At 43.9% G+C, this 20,607-nt stretch overlaps 1 pseudogene; it reads right to left on the bottom strand.

The window, feature by feature from the left end:
- Positions 1-301: 301 nt before the first annotated feature.
- On the bottom strand, positions 302-17,660 carry LOC130124361 (amyloid beta A4 precursor protein-binding family B member 1-interacting protein-like; annotated as a pseudogene).
- Between the last annotated feature and the right edge of the window lie 2,947 nt (positions 17,661-20,607).

Here is a 20,607-nt window from a genome sequence, read left to right as displayed (position 1 = left end):
AACAGTCAGACCTGTGTATGTTTTGCACATAAATCCTGGACTGTAAAAGCCAAAGCACCATGGTTTACAATTCAGCTGAACTTAGTCTGCATAGACGGTCTGTAAGTCATTAAAAATGCAGCCATGGTAAGATAGGAGGCGCATTCAACCCTCAACAGCATCGCTGCACTGCTGTTCAACCCCCATAACAAATAGTAATGGGGGTTGAACAGCAGCATGTACACAAGCAAGGTAAAAGGTGGACAAACCGCAAAAATGGTGGGAGGATGAATTTTATCCTGAGTTTAGGGGGTGGATGGGGTTAGAGGTGGCATACAGATTGGGCTTGAGAAGAACAGGGAAAGATTATTTTCTCATGAGGAGTTGGGGGTGGGGGGGGGCTTTGTCAGGAATTGCTGTGACCGGGTGGGGGTGGAGGGATGAAGTCTGGCGGTAGCTCTAGTAGGTCATCTTCATGCTGAGTGGCGGAGAAAGGAGCAGATATTTGCTGCCGCTCAGACAGGCTGCTGGCTGGTCTGATGGGTGGGACCGTCACCTCTTGCTGTATAAGGACAATGTAGATACAATCAAATATAGAAATGAGAAATTCCACTTTGTGTCAATGAGAAATGCTTTTTTGCTGCTGCTGTTGTGACAGCTATTCTGAATGTACTACTACTACTTTCAGCTGCTCCCGTTAGGGGGCGCCACAGCGGATCATCCGTTTCCATCTCTTCCTGTCCTCTGCATCTTCCTCTGTCACACCAGCCACCTGCATGTCCTCCCTCACCACATCCATAAGCCTCCTCTTTGGCCTTCCTCTTTTCCTCTTCCCTGTTAGCTCCATATTCCGCATCCTTCTCCCAATATACCCAGCATCTCTCCTCCACACCTTTCCAAACCATCTCAATCTTGCCTCTCTTGCTTTGTCTCCAAACCATCCAAGCCGAGTTGTCCCTCTAATATACTCGTTCCTAATCCTGTCCTTCATCACTCCCAGTGAAAATCTTATCATCTTCAACTCTGCCACCTCCACCTCTTCCTCCTGTCTTTTCGTCAGTGCCACTGTCTCCAAACCATATAACATAGCTGGTCTCACTAACATCTTGTAAACCTTCCCTTTAACTCTTGCTGGTACCCTTCTGTCACAAATCACTCCTGACACTCTTCTTCACCCACTCCACCCTGCCTGCACTCTCTTCTTCACCTCTCTTCTGCACTCCCCGTTACTTTGGACAGTCGACCCCAAGTATTTAAACTCATACGCCTTCGTCACCTCTACTCCTTGCATCCTCACCATTCCACTGTCCTCCCTGTTATTCGCGCATTTTTTCTCTTTTTTTCCGCATTTTTTTTCTTTTTTGCAGTTTTTCTCACATTTTTTCCTTTTTTCTAATTTTTTGCCACTGCTGTTGTAACAGCTATTCTGAATATTGTTCCTAAATGCATCTTTGGAAAAATGCATGATTTTTTGTGTGTGTGTGTGTGTGTGTGAGAGAGAGAAAGAGAGCGAGAGAGCGAGAGAGAGAGAGAGAGAGAGAGAGAGAGTACGTGTGTGTGCTGGCGTGGATGTGCATGCATCCATGCCTTTATGTGGTTTGTACTGATCAAAAGTAACATTCTCTTCTGTAATTAACACAAGACAACACAACCTGTAACCAGCCAACACAAAGAGCACAACCATTTCCATCCAATAACAATAAAAACAATCCTTTCTGTCCTTTGATCAAGCGCTTAAAAGTGTCACCTGATACATATGATGCAACCAGACAGTCAAATTACTGCAACCTTTGTGTCCTGCAGTCCAGCATGCACTTGTGCTTGTTCATGCATGGATGTGTATATACGTACACACGTGTGCTGAATGTGCGTGGACTGAGAATATGAGGTCTAACCTTCGAGGGTGTCAGTGGTCTTGATGCAGGCTGGCCGGAGAGTGGCAGTGCGGAGGACAATCTGGAGTTTCTCTTCACTGCAACCCAGTAGTTCCTGTACAGCGTGGTCCCATACTAAACCCACAGAGAGGGTAAGAACCTTTTACTGTCTTCCCCCGCTGTCTGGCTGTCGCTGGTTAAAGTGAGGGTCTGTGCTAACAAACGCAGCGTGTTGACATGCTCACATGGCCAGTAGCTCTGCTTGTTTAATCTGTCACTCGGTTAAGTGATGCTCTTGGCTTTTACACAGCAGCATAATCTTTACAGTGGGTCCAGTCCCGAGACCAATCGATAAGACCTCACACACACACACAATAAATGCAAGTATGAAAGATTTTGAAAAGCAATTCAATAATTTTAGATTTTCTCCCTTTTTGCACTGTCAATAAAAAACCATGCTTGAACTCATGAAACATTTGCTAGTTTGAGTTTCTCTTCCTTGTGGGTGATGGTAAGCATGTTCCTCTCTTGGCGTCCCTTACAAAAAAAGTAGTTTATTCAAGTGCGCTATTAGCGTACTTATTTTAAACTAAAAATCAGCGAGTATGCTTTCAGTTTACTTTTCAAAGTACTTATCAGAGATACACCAAACAAAATTATACTTAAGTATACTTACAAGTATGCTACTAGTACATTGATATTAGTGGGGAATATACTTGAACTTTACTTAAGTTTACTTTCCTTTGGCTTATTGTTCAGAAGACAGTTTAAAATGTGCAAAACTCTTACTGCAAAAGACACACCGAGCTGCTTAAGAATTACATACAAAGGGCAAAACGCCAAATCATGTGCTCTATTCTCAAAACACACACACACACACACACACACACACACACACACACACACAAACAGCCACCTCACAGCGGTACAATGTTGAAATGCTGATCAGTAAACATGCCGCTCGTTAAATCAATACCACACGTTCACAACCTTGTGTCGTGCCGTTAACAACATGGCCCTGCATGGTGAATCGCTTTGCAGCACAGTTTGTAGCGCCGCATTATGTAATAACGCCGCATTATGTAATAATGTAATAAATTTTCACATCATTCTGTAATAACGCCACGTTTTTTTCAAATCAAGACATACATTTTGGTGGTTTATTGCATAATGCACCAAATTATTACATTTTCTTCATAAAAAAGTGTAACATCCGCATTTTGTAATAAGTTGTTACATATTGCACCGGTTATTACAAAATGCGGATGTTACACTTTTTTATGAAGAAAATGCAATAATTTGGTGCATTATGCAATAAACCACCAAAATGTATGTCTTGATTTGAAAAAAACGTGGCGTTATTACATAATGATGTGAAAATTTATTACATTATTACATAATGCGGCGTTATTACATAATGCGGCGCTACACAGCTGGTAATTACTTAAGCCTCAATTACATCAGAGGCTGCGAGGGAACCTGTTGGGCTGTTTGGTTTTTGTTTGTTTGTTTGTTTTTTTTGTTTTTCTTTTTTGGTGGATTTTTGCCCGCCTTTTTCTCCCCAATTGTATCCGGCCGATTACCCCACTCTTCCGGGCCGTCCCGGTCGCTGCTCCACCCCCTCTGCCGATCCGGGGAGGGCTGCAGACTACCACACGCCTCCTCCCATACATGTGGAGTCGCTTCTTTTCACCTGACAGTGAGGAATTTCACCAGGGGGACGTAGCGCGTGGGAGGATCACGCTATCCCCCCCGAATAGGTGCCCCAACCGACCGACTGGAGGAGGAGCTACTGCCACGACCAGGACACATACCCACATCCGGCTTCCCACCTGCAGACACGGCCAATTGTGTCTGTAGGGACACCCGACCAAGCCAGAGGTAACACAGGGATTCGAACCGGCGATCCCTGTGTTGGTAGGCAACAGAATAGACCGTCACACCACACGGATGCCCCCTGTCGGGCAGTTTGACACAACATGGACTAATGAAGGACAGGGCTGTAGCTCAGGTCATGGTAGGTTGTGGTCAACAAGGTGGAAGACGTCACTCTTTCAAATGAAATGAGAGCCAGGCTTGTTGACCATGTCATGCTGTCAAACTGAGGCCAAACTATGGCCTCTGTCATAAAAGATGTTTGGATTGATCACTGGTAAGTAAATAATTTACTATAAATAGGATGCTGTCGTTACACTGAATACATAACTGATATTGCTAACTGCCCCAGGAATGTAGTATTGATGTAAATTGTCTTTGTTGTAAATGTGCTGTACTTGTGCTGTGCTGTACTTAATAATAACTGGATGCAAAAAGCAAGGGCTTTCCTATTTCTCTAAATCCTGTGTCTTACAAATATATACAGAATTTTGATCTAAAAGTCAAAATATATAGATATGAATAGTCAATAAAATGCATGCCTTGCTTACTGCACATCATTTCACATACTTACAGTGGGTGCTGTAAGTCTTAAGAGGAAATGTTTTCTGACAATGACTTGTTTTAAAATGTGGCAATGGCAAAAAAATTCAATGATGATAATATCCAAAGCTTTGATTCTATGATAATCATTTACTTCATTTATCCACTCATTTGATGCAGATGAATAATGAGTCAAAGCTTTTTGTAAAGAAAATACTAATTGGATAGTCTCTTACCTTGGCTACTCTGATGGCGTTGACCCAAAGGGAGAGTGTGTGTTCATTCTCGCAACACAGAAACTTGATGTAGTCTGACTCCTTCTGGATGCAGGCGTGCTGAGGACAAACCACAGGACCAAGGGTTTAAACATGGGCTTGAGGGAAACAAACCTCCTGTGGCTGTGCAGGTCACAGGGCTACGATGTAGTGCAGTCACGTAATGGCCAGCAGAGGGCAGAAAACACTCACGTTACCAAAAATCCGCAAAGGCACTTCAGCAACAGTAGACTTTAAAAACAGGTATTTCACAAAGCAAAGTCTTGAGCTTTAAATGGGGGTTCATTTACAAAGTCAGACTTGGAAAACATACATAGGTAACGTGGCCTGAAACAGCCCTACGGGATACGTAGCATGTGTCATTGACCATTGTGCAACTAATCATCTTTATTTGCCACACAGCCTCTGCAAACAAGATATTGCCTACAGCCCCACAATGCACGAGCAAAAATAACAGCATTTAAGAAAAATCATGACACCAAAATGTTTGTTTTTATGGGTTATTTGATAAATCATTGATTGGTAAACACTCAAATTTGGGATCATTGATTGGTAAACACTCAAAATTGGGATCGTTACTTTAAACTCTAAACCTGAAAAAAATTTAATAAGAATAAAAACTTTTTTTTTTGTTGCCAACATGATATTATTCAGTATGGCTGCCCCAACATTCAGGATGAGAACCAGTTATTTACAAAGCCAGCTGCACTTTGCCCTCTGGGTGAGAGAAGCAATGGCAGCCCAGTGACCACTTTCTGGATGACCTTGTCTTCACCCCTCTCACGCTCCCATCACATTAGCCATAACCGCCACCGTCATCACCAACACGCACATACTTGCTCAGCTCGTTTCTCGAGCTTTATCTGTTGCAAACCAGAGGTGGTGTGTAAACTCCAGCCTCATCAGGCTCAACCTTCCCCTCGCCTTTTGTTCATTTATGTGTGAAAAGCCACAAACTGTGCTGCTGGTGTATAGAATTTACCTCCGCAGTTGCCATAGGAACAAATGACCCGTTCAATACACTGCGATCCTTGAGTGTTTGGGTGTTGACTTCGTGACCCCAGGCACCCTTTCAAATTGGAAGCCACAAACCCCACAAAGGCTTTAACCCCCCCACACACACACACACACACACACGCACGCACACACACACACACACACACCGACTCCCACCGACGCTACGCCACACCTGGTTTCATTCTCTGTGTGCAGGCTGTGTCTGTGCTAAATTAGAGTCTGTGTTACATGATGAAGCAACTCTATAAGGGCTTTGTTTTATAGGCAGTTACCGTTGAGTTGTGCTGGACAAAAGCGAGCTAAGCGCAATTTCAGTTGCTGTCTGTTTCTGTTTTCTGCTTCTCCTTTTGCACTCTTTCCATCCCACGCTCTTTTATCCCCCTTAAGTATTTCTCTGCCATTTGTGCCTTTGAAGAAATACCATGTGGGACCCGCACATGAATGGTTTTCGCAGAAGCCACGAGGATGTGAGAGATGTTTGCTCTGCTTCCTGCACAACACAGCTTTATTTAAACATGCAAATCAACAGGGAGAGTTGTCAGAATGTTCTGGAGACAATACAGCTCAACAGACATACTTATTTTTTCATTAATCAACAAAGGCCGAACATTTCATAATGGGTCAGGCCCCTAACGTGAAGTCCGCTACTGGACTGGTCTACTGGGACATGTTAGACAACTATTACAACACTTTTGGCTTCTTCTGGATGTCTGTACTTTGTCAGATGGGTGGATATTACCATCCTTTTTCACGCTCTGTTACCTTTAGTATGAAGCAGAAGTCAGTGGGGGCTCTGTATCTCTGTTTGTAGTCGGTGGTGGTGTAGATATTGACTTTGTCAAACTGGATAAAGCAGGCGAGGTCACTAGACGACTGCCACACAAAGAGAAGAGCACATAAACAAAGCAAGTACACATTAGGTGATTTGTAATGTATTCTCATCCCCCCCCCTTTTTCTCCCCAGTTGTATCTGTCCAATTACCCCACTCTTCCAAGCCGTCCCAGTCGCTGCTCCACCCCCTCTGCTAATCCAGGGAGGGCTGCAGACTACCACATGTCTCCTCTGACACATGTGGAGTCACCAGCTGCTTCTTTTCACCTGACAGTGAGGAGTTTCACCAGGGGGACATAGCGCATTGGAGGGTCACGCTATTCCCCCCAGTCCCCCCCCCGAACAGGCGCCCCAACCAACCAGAGGAGGCGCTAGTGCAGCGACCAGGACACATACCCACATCCGGCTTCCCACCTGCAGAAATAGCCAATTGTGTCTGTAGGGATGTCCGACCAAGCCGGAGGTAACACGGGGATTCAAACCGCCGATCCCCGTGTTGGTAGGCAACGGAATAGACCGCTACGCTACCCAGACGCCTCATGTACTCGTCTTTTAATATAAGCTTGGGGTAACTGAGATGTTATCAGATATACCTGTCCAAAATGGCACCGAACACCAAATTTGTACATGCATCCTGTTCTTGCACTTTGATTACTCTAAGTACTCTTACAAGTATTTTTATTTGCCACTGGTGTGTTGAGCCGGCAAATCAAGCATTTCATTATGAGAATAAGCGTAAACTTACTTTTCATACGTGACAAATAAACTCGAAACTTGAGAGAAGTCGAGGGTAAGCTGAGAGATGTTGCAGTTATGCTATTATTATTGCAATCACAGCATTACTGAGTTTGTGTAAAAGAGCGGACCAAAGGAATTCTCTGGAAACTCAACAGGTCACGTGACTCTGGCATCGGTGTGTTGCCCATCAGTAAGCATGAAGCTCATCAAAGACTACGCTTGTTTTAAGGTTTTGGGGGTATTTAGACACTCTATAATTAATTCTATGGTTATTTCCATCAACAAAACAAGCTATTGTATGTAGCTCTTTTAGGTTGTGGATGACCAACGCACAATTGTGATCTTCTCAAGTACTGGCTATGTATGTGTGTATGTGCTCCAGTGTGTATTTGTTGCTGCTCTAAACAAACAGTGAAGACATGAAAAGTAAAGGAACAAGGCTGAAGCCTTTTTAGAGAGCCATAAAATACCAACAGTAACCCTTACTGCTTGTTTAAGGGCTGTACCTTGCTCTTTCCTTTGGGTACATAGTAGAGCCCCGATGCCCTGAGCAGAAAATAGCGGTGCCTCCAAGTCTTCTTCCCATCTTCCTTCAGGAACAGAACTCCCTCAAGGTCCGGGACCATCAGAGACTGACCTTCAAAACTCTCCTGGAGGATCAGCAGGGAAATATAATGACCAAAACTGGGGTCAAGGGCAAGTCACAGCAGATATATGAAAAGTTTAATTTGAAAATGAGATATTCAACCATTTGGAGAAAAGTGTCAACTGCTCTTACAAGAAAATAACCGATATGAAGATTCAATGCTTCATATTGGAGAAACCTGTGGTCTATGTAGATAGATAGATAGATAGATAGATAGATAGATAGATAGATAGATAGATAGATAGATAGATAGATAGATAGATAGATAGATAGATAGATAGATAGATAGATAGATAGATAGATAGATAGATAGATAGATAGATAGATAGATAGATAGAATTCAGTAACTGACCTTGAGTAGAAGTTCTTTGGCTTGTTCATTAACCTCATTCAGAAACATCTTGCTGTTCTTCCACATGTAAAATACCTTTGGGGTTATCGAAGTATAATTGGATTTTTTTTATTTGGTTTAAAATATTGGTAGTAAAGATGGATAAAATTGACCGTTTTTTCCACAAACCTGAGGTTCTTTGAAGATTCTATATTTTTCAGGTCTTGAAACAAAGCAGATACTGTTTTTGCTATTGGAAGTCCATGCAGACAGATGCTCCACTAAATACTCATGGTCCTCGAAGCCCCTTTCTAAAAAAAACCAACAACAAATGTTTGTGTATGCACATCCACACCTGTGTTGGCATGGATGTGTTTATATTTGAGTCTGTCATTTGTGTGTGTGTGCATGTGTGTGTGGCAGTGTAAACAGGTATAATGCATATGCATGAATCCATATGTGAACGGATGATTCTTATGTGTTGTTCTATGAGTTTTGCATGTGTGTGTTACATCTGGGTGTGTTGCTGCTTGTTTATCTCACCAATCTCCAGCTCGGGGTTGGTCTCACACAGGCTCCAGTCTACGGTGGGATCACAGTGTGTCTTCTCAAACAGACTGTCCAGGACGTCTCGGACCGTCTGCCTCTCATCCACCATCAGAGTCTTGGAGCCTCCATCATTCATCAGCACCTTCACAATCATCTGGGTTCATTGGGGCACAGTTTGTAAATTAACTAGCGTAACGTGGTCAATGTAAGAGGTTCATCAATTTTTTTTTCCACTTTTTGGGGGGATTTTTCCCCTTTTTTTCTCTCCAATTGTACCTGTCCAATTACCCCACCCTTCCAAGCAATCCCGGTCGCTGCTCCACCCCCTCTGGCGATCTGGGGAGGGCTGCACACTACCACATGCCTCCTTCGATACATGTGGATTTGCCGCCGCTTCTTTTCACCTAAGAGTGAGGAGTTTCACCAGGGGTACGTAGTGTGTGGGAGGATCACACTACCCCCCCCCCCCAGTTCCCCCTCCCCCCTGAACAGGCGCCCCAACCGACCAGAGGAGACGCTAGTGCAGCGACCATGACACAGACCCACATCGGCTTCCCACCCACAGACACGGCCAATTGTGTCTGTAGGGGCACCTGACCAAGCCGGAGGCAACACAGGGACTCGAACCGCCAATCCTTGTGTTGATAGGCAATGGAATAGACCGCTACGCTAGCTGGACTTTTGAGGCTGATTTTTTTAGGAGTGCATCTGGTGGGAAAATTACTGGCTGTGTTAGACTTGAATTGACTATGAAAATGTAGCTGTCTCCACCTTCTTCACGTTGGCCTCTTCCAGCTTCTTTGGAGCCAGTTTGATTTTGTCTTCCCTCATCTGTGGTTTACTCTAGAAGCATATTATGAGGATGAATCAGATTTGAACCACCATTAAAAAAAAAAAATTCTGAATGGACCTGTTGATTACTGATAGGTTATAAATTACTGTTTGCAGCACTCTGGTAGGCTCAACAGTGTTTGTCTGAGGAGAATGGGTGTCCACCCATACAGGTCCCAGTGTGGTGGATGGTGCATTTTGTATATCTGTGAAACTGGTCAGTGGTTCTGGGGTGGATGACTCTGAGCCCAGGTCGGCCACGAGTGTGTCCAGGTCTTGATCCTCCAATTCCTTCAGAGACTCTGGAAGGAGAGAAGGGGACAACCTCCATTTTGTCATTAAAACATCCCCCTGTCAAGGCTCAGGTAAGGTTTGATGTAGGAGTAGATACAAATGTCACATTTACCATTCACATAAATGATTGTTGAAGTCATTTTAGACCAAAATATCACTTCATTTCCATTGTATTCTGCCACTATCAGCCACTTAACTTTCCTTTTCCTGACACAATGTGGTCACTGCTCTACCTGGTCTCATTCTCCTTCCTCCTTGTCCCCACATAACCTTTCCTCTCTGTCACTCTCCATTTCCCATCGTAGGCTAGAAGTACCTCATATCATCCTTTGGCCACTGGTTCACATCCCCTATTTTATATCTTCGTCTTTCTGCGAAATGACTAAGATTTATTTTCTCACCATCCAGATCCGTGAAGCCGATGGAGAAGTTGTCTCTCTGTGAGACGGATGTCTTTTCTGATGGATCGGCTGAAGGCCCTAAACTCTAGTTGAGAAGAATTTAACGTTTCATTGAGTGGCGTTTGGACATGCATTGAGAGAGAAAAAAAATAGCTGTGTTGAAAGAGAAGGTTTTTCATGCAGGGTAGTTACAGTGTGATTGAAATATTAAAGATGCTTTGCTGTATGTATGGTTCAGGTCAACACCGAAATGTTGCAGTCAAAGAGCAAAGCAGCCTAAAAATAAAAGGCCACACTTGATGGGGGAATATTCACACCGCTTTAACGTTTACTGCAATTCTTCTTTTTTTCTTTTTTTTGGTTTGTTTGTTTGTTTTTTGTTGTTGCCAGGAGTGATTGTGCATTTTTTTAAAGTAAGTGTATAACCAGGGACTGTTTTATATTTGTGACTATGCTTCCCTGCACATCTTCATGCTGTTTCCTAACTTAACCTGCTGCAGAGAACACACTGCTCTGTCAGAGCTGTGCCATTACCAGCTTTTTTTTTTTTACCTCTTTTTTCATTCCAAATAATATATCTGAATCAAAATAATACCCCAGGACCCAGATTATGTCAAAGATGTAATAATTTCAGAAATAATCAAGATCATTATAGGCTTTATCATATACTTTAAACAGTCTAAATAAAACTGGACAGATTACTGGCATGAACACAATGCTGGCGTGTACTGTTGCAGAACCTTGATGACTGTGGATGAAAACACATGTCCTCATACGGTGTGGCTCATGTTTAAACGACACCTCAAAGCCCTCTAAGTTAGGGATAAGAAACCCATGCGTATGAACTCTGTTCTGTCTGTTTGCTCCAAGGCAGTAAATCAGAGAACAGGCCCAATCAAAACAACAATGAAATTACTTTGGATCCTGTTGTCTTGAGTTTTAGAGTAAGGGATAACTTTGACCAAATGGTTTTCTTCTAATTCTGCATATCAGTCTGCAGCACAATGGCTGAACAAGTCTCAGCACAACGGCTTTTGAAAAAGACAGACGCTCATTAGGTCTCTCGATTTGTGCCATTACTTTCTGTTCTTGTATGTCTGATGACCGCATATTGGTAAGGGGTGCACTCATGAACATGATCTGCAAGGTATAATCTGCAAGGAATAAAAACTGTCAGTAATGAAATGCATATGAGACTGGTTTGTATAAATTAGAGGTGCAGTACTTTTCGCTTGGCAAACCATCACGGTAAACCATCACGATATGACAAAGAATCTGCATATATGCCGGAGGAAATTAGCTACCACCGAACGCTGCCCAATCCAGATGGGGTGACTTCATACCTCATCATTGTCTGACTGTAAATGTTTTCATGCAACACAACGCAGGCTACTATGTCTAATTGGCCGATGTTCTTGTCCATGATGAGCAGGTCTATCACGAGTTTCTTGTGGCCAATTACTTCAAAAGTGCTGATGGGGTTGGGCCTCAAGTCATCTGGTTGCAATTTGAGACACAATGTGATGGACTGTAGGAAGACTTTTTTTATTTTCACAGCCTTATTTGGTTGATTCTCCAATTGAGAATAAATACACTGATGCATCATGGGAAATGACTTGACTCGAAGATACATCCTCTGATGCACTGGGACACATCATCAGTGAAGTTTCCTGAGGTCCTCGGGTGTTTCGGGTCTTTCAACATCATACACCCTAGCTCAGGCGACCCAGCCAGGGTTGATCAGGCCCTGGTTTGTGACCCAGCAGTATTGACCCACAGATCACCTCTTCTGATCCAAAGCTATCTGGAGGCTCTATCTGCAGCCTCCATGGAAGAATTGATGGCTTTCCTTTTAGCAGCCCCAGTGATGCCAAATAGAATGTAGACCTTGCACATTGAGCAGCCAGCAAAGCCACTGCACCCCACTTCAGTGGGCTCATAATGTGCCACCAAGCCTCTCCTCTGGCACTGATCCACCAGCTCCTGGTACTTGAACCGCTTCTGCTCATTTGCCTCCTCCATCTGGTCCTCCCAGGGAACTGTCAGCTCTATAAGGAGCACCTGTTTTGAAGAGGCTGATGATAGCACTATGTCTGGTCTCAATGAAGTTGTCATAACGTGATCTGGGAACCTGAGCTACCCCCCCAAGTCGACTCACAGCTCCCAGTCTGATGCAGAGGTGAGGAGACCGGCTGCTGATCTTGGCTGTGACTGAGGCTGCTCACCAGCCCTGACAAAGGTAATGTTCCTCTGTCCGTGGGTTTGCTTGTTGTTTGCCACTTGTTGTTTGCTGTTGTATCTCTATGGCTACAGTCAAAGACCTTGCCTAGAGTCTTGACTGGTTTCTCAGTAATGGATGGGACTGCAATGCCATCCAGAAAGAAGTGAAACCAGTCCACCACTTTCCCCCTCTTCAACACCATGGCTCTGAATTTGGCTAATGCATCCTTGCCCAGGAGATGTACTTCTCCAAGCCCTGGAGAATCCATCTACCACCAGGCACCAATGATGTGGTGACAGTGAGGTCATCCATAAAGGCTCTGATGGGGAGTTGCCGAACGCCAGACTTGGACAGAGGGCCTCTCTACTCAGTTTCAGCTGCCTTGACCACCGTATTCATGGCAAGGGTGAAGAGTGTAACTGAGATGGTACACCCAGTTATGATCCCCTTCTCAAGCCGGTGCCAGTCAGATGTTGTGTTCCCAGAAGTGACTCTGAGCCTGAAGTTCCCATAGTAGTTCAGGATGAGGTTATTGAGTTTACTGGGTACATGGTGTCGGTCCAGAGTAGTCTCAATCAGCTTGTGGGGTATTGAGCCATATGCATTGGCAAGGTCAAGCCAAAGCACAGCTAGGTCACCCTTCCCTTCGTGCACCTCACTGATCAGCTGGGTGACAACTCCAGTGTGTTCTAAGCACCCTGGAACTCCAGAAATGCCACCAATCTGTACTGAAGTATCAATGTAGGCATTCTTACGTAGGAAGTCTGTCATCCTTCTGGATAGAATACTGAAGATCTTTCCCTCCACACTGAGGAGCGAGATGGATCAGAACTGCTCCAGCTGGTTTGAGTTCTCTTCATTCGGTATCCAAACTCCCTCTGCCTGCCTCCACCGATCCGCTACAGTTCCCCTGCACAAAATCACCCATTTTCACAGCCTTATTTGGTTCATTCTCTGATTGAGAATTCTTACGGCCCCAGTGCCGTGTGTTGTGTATGTGTGCAATTACCCTCTTGTATACAAACCTAGTGTTTGTTTTTATGGGAGGGGGTATTACGGCTGTAGTGCCGTGTGGTGTGTGTGTGTGTGTGTGTGTGTGTGTGTGTGTGTGTAATTTCCCTCCAGGTAATGCCCTGCTTCATGTGGAGCTGCTGGTTGAGCCCAGGTGATTCCAGTCCTTCATCAGCTGGGTATATAACTTGGAGAGAGACGCCCACCAGTGCCAGTGGGCTGTTGTTGGCAGCCAGAGAGACCGCTTGTGTTTCTAATCAATACTCCTTGAGAAGGAGGGTGAAACCTGTGCTGTTTTTTTTTTCCCAGTCTGATCTGAATTTTTTTTTTACTACCTAATCCTGGTTATTTAAGAGTCAGCGTCTTCAGTTGCTCTTTTGTTGTATTCATTGGCTGAGGGTTAGTTTTGTTAATAAATTTGTTTGTTTTTACACCTGGTTGTGCCTCCCACCTTCCTTATTCCCCCAGGATACTTTTCTTCTTCTTTGTTACTTCCCCTCATCCCCTGGACCTTTAAACGGGGAACATAACAAGAATAAATGCACTGATGCAAATAAAATCTAAGACTCGCTGAATTGAGTGTCTGAGAGCGTTTATTCTCCTGCATGTCAACGTATCATTAGCGGAGCATTAGCAACTAGCAAGCATTCATGCTTGCTTGAAATGGATAAAATCTGACCTGCTACACTTTAAAATGAGTAGCAATATTTAGGAAAATGTGGAATAGGGTGCTTACAGCTCCTACAACGCACTTGTTAAAATTGGCAGACACTTTTCCATTTTTGAACAGTTGTCTATAATAGCATTATAAGCCTGGAGGTTGGGGGGATAAGGTGAGGCAAATGTGTTGGTCCAGCCAGGCTAGTCTGCATTAATGATGCAGTTGTTATATATATACTACGTATATATATTATACAACTTTGTTAAAAGAAACACTCAACGGTAGGGAAAGTGCTCAACAAATAAGGAGCAAAATAATCCAGTGATTAATTTACTTGACTAACTAGGTTTTATATATATATATATGCAAATTCTTTATGAGACAGTACATGCCTTTTTCATGCCATAAGCAATCATCAGCTGTCAATAAAGCTACTCAGGAAAGAACATACCATTTACTGCCTCGTCATGCACACACAGACACACACACACACACACACATATATATATATATATATATATACACACACATATATATATATATATATATATATATATATGTATATACACACACATGATCCCCCTCCCCTTTTATTTTTCTCCCCAATTGGATCCAGCCACTTACCCCACTCTTCCGAGTCATCCCAGTCCGCTGCTCCACCCCCTCTGCCAATCCGCGGAGGGCTGCAGACTACCACATGCCTCCTTCGATACATGTGGAGTCGCCAGCCGCTTCTTTTCACCTGACAGTGAGGAGTTTTGCCAGGGGGACGTAGCACGTGGGAGGATCATGCTATCCCCCCCCCCCGAACAGGCGCCCCGACCGAAAAGAGGAAGAGCTAATGCAGCAACCAGGACACATACCCACATCCAGCTTCCCACCCTCAGACACAGCCAATTGTGTTTGTAGGGGCGCTCGACCAAGCCGGAGGTAACACAGGGATTCGAACCGGCGATCCCTGTGTTGGTAGGCAACGGAATAGACCACTGCACCACCTGGATGCCCTTACAGTTATTAATATTTTTAAACTGTCTGCTTATGTTGTGTGTATTGGGAGAGCTTATAAGTGCCCTATTAATTATCTACAAATCACCTTTTATACCTACTGCTCATTGTAAAACCACTGGGGTGGACAGCGGGGGGTTTTAAGGAAAGGGAACAGGTTTGTGTTTTTGTTTTTTTCAGGGGAAAGCAACTCGAAAATTCAATGTTGTACAATTTTTTTTATCAGCTTAGACAAAAGATGGCTTCTTTACAACAGTTTTGAAAGTTGTGTGTGAGTGATGACGCACCTTTTGCATGATAACTGGGTATGGGAAGGATTTTACAGCAGCTTCAACCACTATCAGTTTAAATTCATACCCACACCCATGAGTACACCCATGAGTACACATTGACCCAAACAAACAAACAAACAAACAAACAAACTCTTTTTTCCAGGAAGAGAATAAATGTGTGTTTATGAAATTACAAGATCATGCATATTTTTTTCCATCTTTTTGGACATACATTGTTATATGAAGCTAAATTTGGGCATGGATAATTTGCTAAACGGATGAAAAATATGTGTTTTTTGTTTTCCCAGCTTGTCTTTCACAACTGCTCACCTGAGTGAGAAGCTCCATCTCTCCCAGCAGGTTGCTGAACACATCGTCTAGGTTCTCCACCTGGGAACATGGAGCAGCAGTTACGAGACTTCACGAACGAACACGAATACGAGGATTAACCACCGATAAGGGAAACTGCTGACTCGGCAGTAAACCCTTAAGCTTTTGGTTGCCATCTTTTAAATCACTTTAGCTAACCACCATCAATTCTTGTTGGTGCAAGTGAAAATGAGTAAAACTCCCATTCCTCACTGTAAATACAATCACATTTATCTATAATAAGTGATACTGGAAATCATTCAAAAAGTCTGCTGGATTGCCTGCATAACCATGGATATTGTGTCGGCACAGAAAAGCGCACACGCGCACACGCACGCGCACACACAAATTGTCCAATCAGCTGGGTTTCAGATCAATTTCAAGTGTCGTATGTTGATAAAAACAAAGAAAGACCTGTGCTAAATGAGCCCCTGTGCAGGCACAGATACGCAGCTTGCATTTTAAACGTGTTCAGACCCCCAGCCTAATTGTCTGCACACACCGGGGTGTGACTGCGCAAAGTGACAGGGCAGAAACATGAAATGTGGTGGGATAAAATAGCTTCCATGTCTCATTAGCTGTGAAGAGAGACAGCCTTTGGTTTTTTATTAGCTCCCTGCAAACACATGTGTGAAGACCAAAGGAGACGCACAGTGAATCAACCTTGTTGAACCGTGGAGCAACGTGGTTTGAAGCTAGCGTACCACACGATGTCCTCTGTGTGATACTGAGGGACTGTGTGCCTTGCCTTGCTCAAAGGAAAACATGCAAACATTACAAAACATTGTTTCATAGCTTTAACAGATCTATGGGGTCCAGTCTTTAGTTCGGCATGTAAACCAGCCACTAAGCAGAACGAAACTTTCAATGCGTCTTCCTTTGCCTTGTTCCAACAAAAGCAATAAGAAAGGGAGAATACAGGAGGCGAAAAAGACACTTATTTGGGTGAAGGTGTCACTTTCAAACATCTTTGTAGTAAGAATCCACAGCCGAGACTGTCTCGGCACTAAGACTGTACTGTACTGTACTGTACAGGACAAGCTCACAGCCCATGTTTACTGTCTCCTCCGTGGTTGTTTCCTGACCCAAAATTGCATGAAACCAACGTAAAATGAATTACAGAGTTTCAAAAATATGTTTATCAGCCTTAAGATTGGCCATTTTTCCTTTATTTGTTTTACATAATCAGGTTTCTGATTACTGCTACATTTCAGCTTCTGAACTGCTGAGCAGACTGTGTTGAAGTGAGGAGTGGGAGCTGGCCAGCGGTTTGGTTATTGAGACCAGCGCTAGCATTGAAACGACTGCACCGGGCGGTGCAGGACTGGAAGGATTATTATGAATCCCAAACCATCCCTATAACAGACTGTTTCAGCCAGATGCCTCTGCAGCCACAAGGCCAACACAGATAAGGACACTCAGCACCACATCACAATGAGATTGATAACTTACACTGTGTATTATACATTACTCAGAGCTGTCCCTTTGCCTCTGACTCTTTCCTCAAACAGACTATTTGCACATCTGTATAGTATTTGCACATTGGTATATAGATATTTATCGGCGCATACTTTCTGTGTACTACTCCTCAGATTTTTAACGTTTTAAATGTTATCTTATTCCTTTTTCCTTTTTTTGTTGCATAGTTTCAAACAAATAAAAAAAAAAACCTTTGAATCTTGAATCTGATTCTATATAGGTATACGGTGTTGTAGATTGATATGTTTCTGCTTAGTGTTCAGAGGGGATTGAGAGGAAGAGAGGAGTACTTCTGACACATCATCATGAGCCCCCCCCCCCCCCGAGATGTTGTCAGACAATTTTGGTAAAATCTCTGTGATAGGCAGTGACAGAGTACCCTGGAGACAGGCCTGATGCCCGCTAACGCCAGTAACGCCAGGCCCTCGCTGCTGGGCGGCACCATGGAAAGTGACATCACCACATCCTACCTGGTATATATGACCGTTCTTGGAAAGTTGGCCTCGTGTGCTTACAAAGTTTTAATCAAGCGAGAACCTTTTGTCAGATTTGCTATTTGAATTCACCCATATGGAAATGACTTCATGCCAGCCTTAGGCCCAAAAAATGCATTTCACATATGGAGCCGCTTATAGATCGAACCCTGAAAGAATTACCTCTCGCCTACTTGCCAACTTTCTGAGACTGCTGCAGTGTGGTACTATCAATAGCCCAGTTGATGCTAATGTAAGTAAATGTACTGTGGAGATGCTGTTAAGCTAATTGTACATATTTTCTAAAGAGCTTTGAGTACCTTTCATGGGCTCTGGGCCATGCAAAGTCTCAATTCCAGTATGAATAGATGGAAGAAAGGGAAACACCATAGCAGAATTAGGTAAACTATGATGCTCTGGGCCACCCTGTCCCAAAAAAAGAGAGACTAAACATCCCTATAGTGAAAACCCAGGCAACTTTAAACATTTGAAGAATACAGAGGCCATCTGTTTGACAATGTTTAAACTTGATAATGAAATGTTTCATGCACTAGAGCCATTGCTGGTGCTATACAAGGTGCACATGTTATCATATACTATACCGTTTATTTGTATGTAAGTGGCACTTGAGCCTCTCATAACATTTTTCCCCCTCCCTCGCCCCTCTTTGTACCTCTCCCCCCTCTCCAGTCCACTCCCCATATACACACCCAGATGTGTGTCCTGGGGTCTCACTCTGTGTTTATGTTGCACAGTAAATAGACTATCCATTAAGCTGCAAAGGGGAGGTGGGGAGGAGGGGCAGGGAGAGGAGAGGTGGGCGGTGCAGAAAGTATTGTTTCCATATGAAAGCGAGAATGCGCCCCCCCCCCCCCCAAAAAAAGTGCAGTTTCCCATTCTGGCCACACAAGACTTCTGTTTCTCATGTGTGGAAGTAAGAAAGCGACTTCTGCAACGAAGCTCTCTGAAGTCTCACAAACACCACACTGAGTTTGGCCTCCGTGTATGTATCTAGTCTATGCATTTTGTCCACGTCCAGGTCGCGGCGACGGTTTACCGCATTTGTCTCCGTGTGATGCCTCTGCTCCTCAAAGCAGACCGCGCAAACTCCACACCGGAGCTACTATTCATTAACGCATTCCCCACTCTCATCTCACACGTCACGGGGCTACCGCAGCTGTCTGCCAGCTCGGCTCTCTCGCCCATCAGCAAAACCAGGACTCACCCCAAAGACAGAGAGGTGAGCCCCCAGGTGAGCGCCGCTCCAATGCCCCCAAAGTACAAGAAACCGCCAGCGGTGCGATATGTATGGCGGGGGAGGGAGAGCCGTGCGTGATGACCGTAAACCAACATGTGTTCCCGTTTCTTGCGGTCAAGAGCTTCTTATTGTTTTCTAATTAGTTCCACAGCCCCTCCACTGGCTTTTGTGAGAGGACACGGGTTTGTCCTCAACGTTACATATAATTGTGTAACCCTAAAATGGACCGGTGAAAGGAACTCGGTGTGGACGCTCACAACAGCTGAGATGGATGTAAAACACGATCACATGCCTGCCGATATCTTCACACCAGGATGAGCAGCTCTACACGAAGGCTGTATATCACAGATGCTTTTTTTAAAATTATTATTAATAATAAATGTTTAAGCATCCACTTCTAAGCACTACAAAGACCTTTAACATTTTTTCAGAATATAAAAGTCCAGGACAACCATCTAAATATCTTAAAGACTAAAAAACAAACAAACAAACAAACAAACAAAGAGAACTATTTAAATGAATGTTTACCTCCATCGTCAGCTTCAGAGCGCTTGCACCTTTCCTGCGTTGGTGATCATTCAAGCTTCATCAAGGGTGAACAGATGACGCGTGAAGGCGAGCGTCCTTTTGCGCGCGTGCACCTTGCGCAAGCGGCCTGAGCACCGCGACACATAATCAGCTGAGCTTCCTGTGAAACCAGGAAGCACTCCCACTTCAATTACTGTCCGGTGAGTTGCAGTTCTGTAAAATATGGACCCCCCCCCCCCATAACCACAACTACCTCTTTTTCTTCTGTTATCGGTGCTTGGTGAGTAATGACTTGTTAGTGCATGTAAAGGATCACAGTTATTCACTTCTTTCAAGCACACTGTTGACAAGGTGACTAGCATGGACCTGGCGGGGTGTGGGTAAAAGACTATACGCGGGGGCTCTGTGATTAAGCCTCTCCAGTAAAGAGCTGAAAACAGAGCACTCAGAGTCCTGTGTGGTCCAATATTTCCTGCGTGAGACAACCATTACAGTAACTGCCCCTGAGTACAACCCAGTGTTGACCCCATAATTATACCACTTGTTGCAGTTGTGTGTGTGTGTGTGTTTTTTTTTTAAGAAAGAGAGAGACAGAGACAGACAGACTGGGTGTGTCAGTGGGTCTTGCCTGTAAAGTACGTTTATGTATGTGTTTCTGTACCCTCCCAATATTTACCATTGCTTTACCATTGCTGGCCCTTGGTACAGACTATCTTAGGAATGCCTCTAATTAACTGGTGAATATCTTTCTCATTTAACTGCTTTACAACTATCCCAGATGCTGAATAACAAGTAACTGCTGAGGGATGGAAGATTTACTGGCCTGCTTATGTGCATGTGTGTTCACATATAGGAGTCCGTTATTACCGAGGGATGTTTGTCATGAACGTGAGAAGAAGGAAAAACAAGAAAACATTCAAGTGTGTGGCTGAATTTCTAATGTGGCTTAACGCCTTAATCAAAGCCATGTGAGGTAAGAGGGAAAGGGTAAGGAAATGAGAGTGGCAATAAAGTTATAATAAAGAGTAAGTGTACAACCGAGCTCAGTATTGTCTTTTTTAAAGGCCCTGACTCTGTGATTCTGTAATACCACAGAGGTGTGTTTAAAGATCTTACCCTGGCACTCTGATTTCAGATAGACACAG

Source organism: Lampris incognitus, chromosome 14 (genome assembly GCF_029633865.1).
Source record: "Lampris incognitus isolate fLamInc1 chromosome 14, fLamInc1.hap2, whole genome shotgun sequence".
NCBI classification, from domain to species: domain Eukaryota; kingdom Metazoa; phylum Chordata; class Actinopteri; order Lampriformes; family Lampridae; genus Lampris; species Lampris incognitus.
Note: the sequence above shows the minus strand (reverse complement) of the source record. Positions and strands in the feature narration are given on the sequence as shown.